We start from the raw sequence: 7843 nt of genomic DNA, 5'->3' as shown, positions 1-7843 counted from the left end.
AAATTCTAAAAAATATTTCTATAGAGATGGGGTCTCAATATGTCACCCAGCTCCATTTTGAACTAAATTATGGGTTTTTTTTTCTTTTTTTTTTAGATGGAGTCTCACTCTTGTTGCCCATGATGGAGTGCAGTGGTGCTATCTCGACTCACTGCAACCTCTGCCTCCTGGTTCAAGCAATTATCCTGTCTCAGCCTCCTAAGTAGCTGTGATTACAGGCATGCGCCACCACACCTGGCTAACGTTTTTGTATTTTTAGTAGAGACAGGGTTTCACTATATTGGCCAGGCTGGTCTCGAAATCGTGACCTGACCTTATGATCTACCTGCATCAGCCTCCCAAAGAGCTGGGATTACAGGCGTGAGCCACTGCACCTGGTCTAAATTATATTTTTAAAAGTAAAAATATTTAAAGAATACTAAATATTAATATGACCTTAAAATCACTGAAATTCAATTTTAAGAGCCAGATCTCATATAAATATAAATAAATTCTAGCTAAATTTTAGGCTTTCTTGTCATAGGTCCTAAAACTTAACACTTATTTTGTAATGACTAAACAGAAAATGTTTGATTTGTGTCAAACACATTTGTAATGATAAAAATTTCTACAATTTAATAATGCTATTTTTAGCATGATGCTCTGGATTTTGTTTAATCTTCTATTAATACAACTTTAAATTAGAATGAGCTCTTTGGTTAATGACATGAGCATTATCTTCAAATGTGAGCAGCTGCCACTCATTTTAGTACTTTGTGAAATATCTAAGATTCAGAGTTGGTGCAGTTTATTACTATAATCCTTTTTTTTTTATACTTTAAGTTCTAGGGTACATGTGCATAACGTGCAGGTTTGTTACATATGTATACATGTGCCATGTTGGTGTGCTGCACCCATCAACTCGTCAGCACCCATCAACTCGTCATTCACATCAGGTATAACTCCCAATGGCATCCCTCTCCCCTCCCCCCTTCCCATAATAGGCCCCGGTGTGTGATGTTCCCCTTCCAGAGTCCAAGTGATCTCATTGATCAATTCCCACCTATAGTGAGAACATGTGGTGCTCGGTTTTCTGTTCTTGCGATAGTTTGCTGAGAATGATGGTTTCCAGCTCCATCCATGTCCCTACAAAGGACATGAACTCATCCTTTTTTATGGCTGCATAGTATTCCATGGTGTATATCTGCCACATTTTCTTAATCCAATCTGTCACTGATGGACATTTGGGTTGATTCCAAGTCTTTGCTATTGTGAATAGTGCTGCAATAAACATATGTGTGAATGTGTCTTTATAGCAGCATGATTTATAATCCTTTGGGTATATACCCAGTAATGGGATGGCTGGGTCATATGGTATTTCTAGTTCTAGATCCTTGAGGAATCGCCATACTGTTTTCCATAATGGTTGAACCAGTTTACAATCCCACTAACAGTGTAAAAGTGTCCCTATTTCTCCACATCCTCTCCAGCACCTGTTGTTTCCTGACTTTTGAATGATTGCCATTCTAACTGGTGTGAGATGTTATCTCATTGTGGTTTTGATTTGCATGTGGTGTTAGTATTTTATACCAATAAAATAAAAATATAAAAATATTTTGTAGTTTAGTTTCTGTTTAATTTATAGAAGAATGGTTCTTATGTCATAAAATGTATCAGAATATTCAATATAAAAGGATTATAGCAATGGTCATTATCTTACTAGAAATTGAGTAACATATTATTGAATATCTACTGAGTTAAAAAAGAAACCAAAGGAAATTTAGAAGTATATTGAGACAAATGGAAATAAAAAGTTATGGGATGCAGCAAGAGTAGTACTAGGAAGGAAGTTTATGGCTATAAATGTCTACATGAAATAAAGAAGACAAGTTATAATCAGTAACTAAACATTACAACCCCCCACCATGAACTGATAAAAGAACAAAATAAGTCCAAAGTTAGCAGAAAGAAAGAAACAATAACTTTTAGAGAAAACAAAAATGGAAAAGACCGTAAAAATAGAAAAACAGATAAAACAAATAGCTGATTTATAGAAAAATAAACAAAACTGACAAACTTCTGGCTAGTCCACATATGGAAAAAAAAAGACTCAAATAAATAGAATCAGAAATGAAAGAGGAGAAATTACAACTGATACCACATAAATACAAAAGAAAATAAACTTTTATGAACATTATACACCAACAAATTAGACAATGTTAAATAAATAAATGAATAAATACATAAGTTTCTGGACACATACAACCTTACCAAGACTGAATCAGGAAAACATAGAAAACTTGAACAGACCAATAACAAATAAAAATTTTTTTTTTTTTTTTTTTTTTTTTTTTGAGACGGAGTCTCGCTCTGTCACCCAGGCTGGAGTGCAGTGGCTGGATCTCAGCTCACTGCAAGCTCCGCCTCCCGGGTTCATGCCATTCTCCTGCCTCAGCCTCCCGAGTAGCTGGGACAACAGGCGCCCGCCACCGCGCCCGTCTAGTTTTTTGTATTTTTTTTTTTTAGTAGAGACGGGGTTTCACCGTGTTCGCCAGGATGGTCTCGATCTCCTGACCTCGTAATCCGCCCGTCTCGGCCTCCCAAAGTGCTGGGATTACAGGCTTGAGCCACCGCGCCCGGCCACAAATAAAAATTTTTAAACAGTAATTTAAAAAAATATATTTCAAAGAAAAAGCCCACAACAAGATGACTTCACATGACAATTCTATAAAATATTTTTTTAAAGAATTAATGCTAATATTTTATAACCTCTTTCAAAACATAAAATAAGAAATAATCCTATTGAACTCTTTTTATGAGGCTAACATCACCCTAATAACAAAACCAGAAAAAGATACAACAAAAAAAAAAAACAAACAAAAAGTTTACAGGCAAATATCCCTGATGAGCCTGGCTACAAAAATTCTCAAAAACAAAAATTAGCAAACAGAAGTAACAGCACAATAAAATCATTCTCCGTGACCAAGTGGGACTTATCTCAGATATGTGAGTATGATATAAAACATTAGAAATTCATTGATGTGTTACATAACCATAACCAATAAAATATAAAAATCAAATCTTAATAGATGCAGAAAAAACATTTGACAAAATTTAATGCTCTTTTTTGACACAAATTCTCAACAAATTAGGTGTGTAAAGAACTTAACATAATAATAACCATATATGAAAACTCCATAGTTAGCATCATACTCAGTGGTGAAAAGTGCCAAACTTTTTTTTCTTTAAATCTGAAACCAGGCGAGGATGCTCACTCACTCTGCTCACTCATTCTTGACCCTTCTATTCAACCTAGTACTAGATGTCTTAGCCAGAATAATTAGACAAGAAAATGAAATGAAAAGCATAAAATCAACAAAGAAGGATTAAAATTATCTCTGTTTGCAGATTGCATAATCTTATATCTAGAAAGTCCTAAAGACTACACAAACAAAAACTTGTTAGAACTAATAAATTAGTCCAGGTATAGTGGCTAAAGGCGATAATACAAGCACTTTCAGAGGATAATGTGGGAGCCCAGAAGTTAAAGGCCAGCACTGGCAAAATAGCAAGACCCAGTCAGGCTCTAAACACACACAGCACCCCCCCCCCCCTCCGCACACACACACACAAATTAAAAAAATAACCAGGCAGTATGGTGCATGCCTATAATCCTAGCTACTCAGGAGGCTGAGACAAGAGAGTTGTTTGAACCCAGAAGTTTGAGACTACACTGAGCTAAGACTGTGCCACTACTCTCTAGCCTGGGTGACAGAATGAGACCTCATCTCTCTCTCTCTCTCTTTCTCTCTCTCTCTTTTTAAAGGAACCAATAAGTGAATTTAGCAAAGTTGCACAGTACAAAAATCAATGTACAACAAAATCAATTATATCTCCATACACTAACAACAAACTATCTGAGAAGAAAATTGAGAAAACAACCTTATTTTTACAAAAGCATAGAAAAAGAATATAATACTTAAGAATAAACTTAACAAAGGAGACAAAGACTTGGACACTGAAAATTACAAAACATTGCCAAAAGAAACTGTAAAAGACAAAAACATGTAGAAAGATATCTTATGTTCATGGAGTAGATGATGTAATATTGTTAAATTATCCATATTACTCAAAGTCAATTGAATGCAATCCCTATCAAAATATCATTTTTTGCAGAAATAAAAAAAAATATCCCGAAATACATATGGTATAACAAAAGACTCCAAATAGCCAAAATAGTTTTGAACAGGAAGGACAAAGCTTGAAGTATCACACTTCTAGATTTCAAAACTTACTATAAAGCAACAATAATTAAAATAGTATGCTATTGATATAAAAATAGAACAATGGAACAGAATAGAGAACCCAGAATTAAACCCACATGTATATGGTCAAATGATCTTTCAGTGCTCGTTTCAGAAGAACATACACTAAAATTGGGATAATACCGAGAAGACTAGCATGGCCTCTGTGCAAGGATGACATAGACTTTCATAACCTGTTCCATACTTTTATCCCTCAGAAAGCACCTAGAAATGAAGCCAAGTATACTCTACCTACACCACAGTTAAAAGGACAACAGACCTCTCAGATGGGAAAGGGAACCAGAACAAGAATTCTGGCCATTCAAAAAGCCAGAGTGTCTCCTTACCTTCAGACAAACAATTATCCCCCAGGGCTGATAGTTCTTAGTCAGTTTGAAATAATTGAAATATCAAAGATAATTCAGAATGTGATGGCAAAGAAACTCATTGAGATCCAGGAGAAAGTCAAAACCAAATCCAAGGAGTCCAAAAATATCTAGTGAAATGATTTATGAGCTGAAAGATAAAATAGCCATTTTAAGAAAGAAGTAAAATAAACTTCTGGAACTAAAAATTCATTATAAGAATTTCATAATACAGTTTGAACCATTAACAGCAGAATAGACTGAGCTGAGGAAAGAGACTCAGAACTCGAAGACCAGGTCTTCAAATTAACTGAGTCAGATAAAAATAAAGTAAAAAGAATTTTCAAAATGAATAAAACCTCCAAGAAATGTGGAATTAGGTAAAGAAACCAAATTTATGACTCATTGTCATTTCTGAGAGGAGAGAGAATAAGCAACTTAAACATTTTCAAGTAGATAGTCCACGAAAATTTTTCCAGTCTTGCAGAAACTGATATGCATATTTAAGAAATACAGACAAACCATGTGACATATTATATAAGGCAACTATCACCAAGTCACATAGTCATCAGATTCTCCAAGATCAATGTGAAAGAAAAAATGTTAAAGGCAGCTAGAAAGAAAGATCAGGTCACTTACAAAGAGAAACCCATTAGACTAGCACTGGATTTCTCAGCTGAAACCACAAAACTAGAAAATGTTGGGGGCCTATTTACAGCATCCTCAAAGAAAAGAAATTCCAACCAAGAATTTCATATCTCACAACACTAAACTTCATAAACGAAAAAGAAATAAGATACTTCTCAAACAAGCAATCACCAAGGAAAGTTATTACCCTCTTATAAGAGGTCCTTAAGACAATGCTAACCATGAAAATGAAGGATTGATGCTAGCTACCAAAAAATCAACTTAAGGACATGGCCACAGGCAATATAAAGCAATTACACAATCAAATCTACAAAACAACCAGCTAGTAACATGATGACAGGATCAAAATGTTATGTACCAATAATAACCCTGAATGTAAGTTGTCTAAACACCCCACTTAAAAGGCATAGTGAAAAGCTGGATAAAAAGGCAAGATCTAACTGTATGCTGTATTCAAGAGACACATCTCACATGTAATGATGGCCCATACGCAAAAAGTAAAGGGGTGGAGAAAGATCTACCATGCAAATGGAAAACAAAAAAAGAGCAGGTCACCATTATTAAATCAGATAAAATGGACTTTAAACCAACATCCATCAGGAAGGACAAGGATGGACATTACACAATGATCAAAGGCTCAATTCAGTAAGAAAATTTAACTGTCCTAAATATATACACACTCAATATTAGAGCCCCCAGATATATAAAGCAAGTTCTTCTTGGCCTATACAAATTTTTAGAAAGTTGCAATAACAGTAAAGGGCTTCAACATCCCACTGACAATGTTAGACAGTTCATCAAAGCAGAAAACTAACAAATAAATTCTTAAACTCAATGCTTGACCATTCGGACCTAATAAATATCTATAAAATATTCCACCTATAAACCACAAAATATATTTTTCTCATACACACATAATATAGTCTATGATTGAACACATGCTCAGTCATAAGGAGAGTCTCAGTAAATTCAAAAAATTAATTATACCAAGCACAATCTCAGACCATAGTGCAATAAAAATAGAAATCAGTACCAATAAGTTCTCTCAAAACTTCATAAAAATATGTAAATTAAACAACTTGCTCCAGAATAACTCTTGGGTGAAAAAACGAAATCAAGGCAAAATTTTAAAAATCTTTCAAATTATTGAAAAGAGAGAAACAATCTACCAAGATTTTTGGGATGCATTTAAAGCAGTGTTAAAAGGTTTATAGCAGTAAATGTCCTCAACGAGAAATTAGAAGATCTCATTTTAACTATGTAACATTGCACCTAGAGGAACTAGGAAAAAAACAACAAAAGCATAAGAAAAGAAATAACTAAAATTACAGAAGAATTGAATGAAATTGTGATGTAAATATCCATAGAAAAGATCAATAAAATCATGAAATTGTTATTATTGATAGACCACTACCTAGAATAACAAAATACAAAGGTGAAGATTCAAATAAGTGCAATCAGATGACAAAAATGACATCATAACTGATCCTGCAGAAATACAAAAGATCTTCAGAGATGATTATTAACGCCTCTATGTACACAAATTAGAAAATCAAGAGGAAATAGATAAATTCCTGGAAACACACAACCTCCCAGAATGAACCAGGAAGAAAAACCTGAACAGACCAACAAGAAGTTTCAAAACTGAATCAGTAATAAAAAACTTAGCAACCAAAAAAAAAAAAAAAAAAAAAAAAAATTCCCTGGACCAGACGGAAGATGTATTCACAACTGAATTCTACCAGACATACAACGATTATTCTATTGAAACTATTCTAATTCTACTGAACTATTCTACTGAATAGTACCAATTCTACTGACACTATTCCATACAATTGAGAAGGGGCTCTTCCTTAACTCATTCTAGAAAACCAGCATCATTCTGATACTAAAATCTGACAGAAACACAACATAAAAAGAAAACTACAAGTCAATACCCCGATGAACATAGACATAAAAAATTCTTAACAAAATACTCGCAAACTCAACCCAACAGCACATCAAAAACTTAATTCACCATGATAAAGTAGGCTAATTTGTGGGATGCAAGGTTGTTTCCATATATGCAAATCAGTAAATGTAATTCACCATATAAAATATTAGAATACAAAAACTGTATGATTATATCAATAATTGTAGAAAAAGACTTCAACAAAATATAATATCCCATCATAATATAAACCCTCAACAGACTAATCATTGAAGGAACATATCTCCAAATAATAAGAGCCATCTATGTCAAATCCAGCCAACAGCATATTGAGCAGGCAAAAGCTGAAACCATTTCCTTTGAGAACTGAAACAAGTCAATGATGCTCACTCCCACCACTCGTGTTTACCATAGTACTGGAAGTCCTTGATGGAGTAATCAGACAAGAGAAAGAAATAAAAGGCATCTGAATAAAAAAATAAAAAGATTAAAAGTCCAGCTATCTCTCTTTACTGATTATATGACTCTATAACTAGAAAACTCTAAAGACGCTGCTGCCAAAGGGCTCCGGGACCTAGTAACATCAGTAACATTTCAGGATCAATATATGAAAGTCA

At 34.0% G+C, this 7843-nt stretch overlaps 1 non-coding gene across 1 annotated transcript; it reads left to right on the top strand.

Moving 5' to 3' along the window:
- Positions 1 to 4385: 4385 nt before the first annotated feature.
- Positions 4386 to 4492, top strand: LOC123571989 (U6 spliceosomal RNA). Its single transcript, XR_006696346.1, has one exon. It is a non-coding gene; the product is annotated as a U6 spliceosomal RNA (small nuclear RNA).
- The last annotated feature ends 3351 nt before the right edge of the window (positions 4493 to 7843 follow it).

This window comes from Macaca fascicularis, chromosome 2 (assembly GCF_037993035.2).
Source record: "Macaca fascicularis isolate 582-1 chromosome 2, T2T-MFA8v1.1".
Classification (NCBI taxonomy): domain Eukaryota; kingdom Metazoa; phylum Chordata; class Mammalia; order Primates; family Cercopithecidae; genus Macaca; species Macaca fascicularis.
This window is presented reverse-complemented; position numbering and strand designations above follow the sequence as displayed.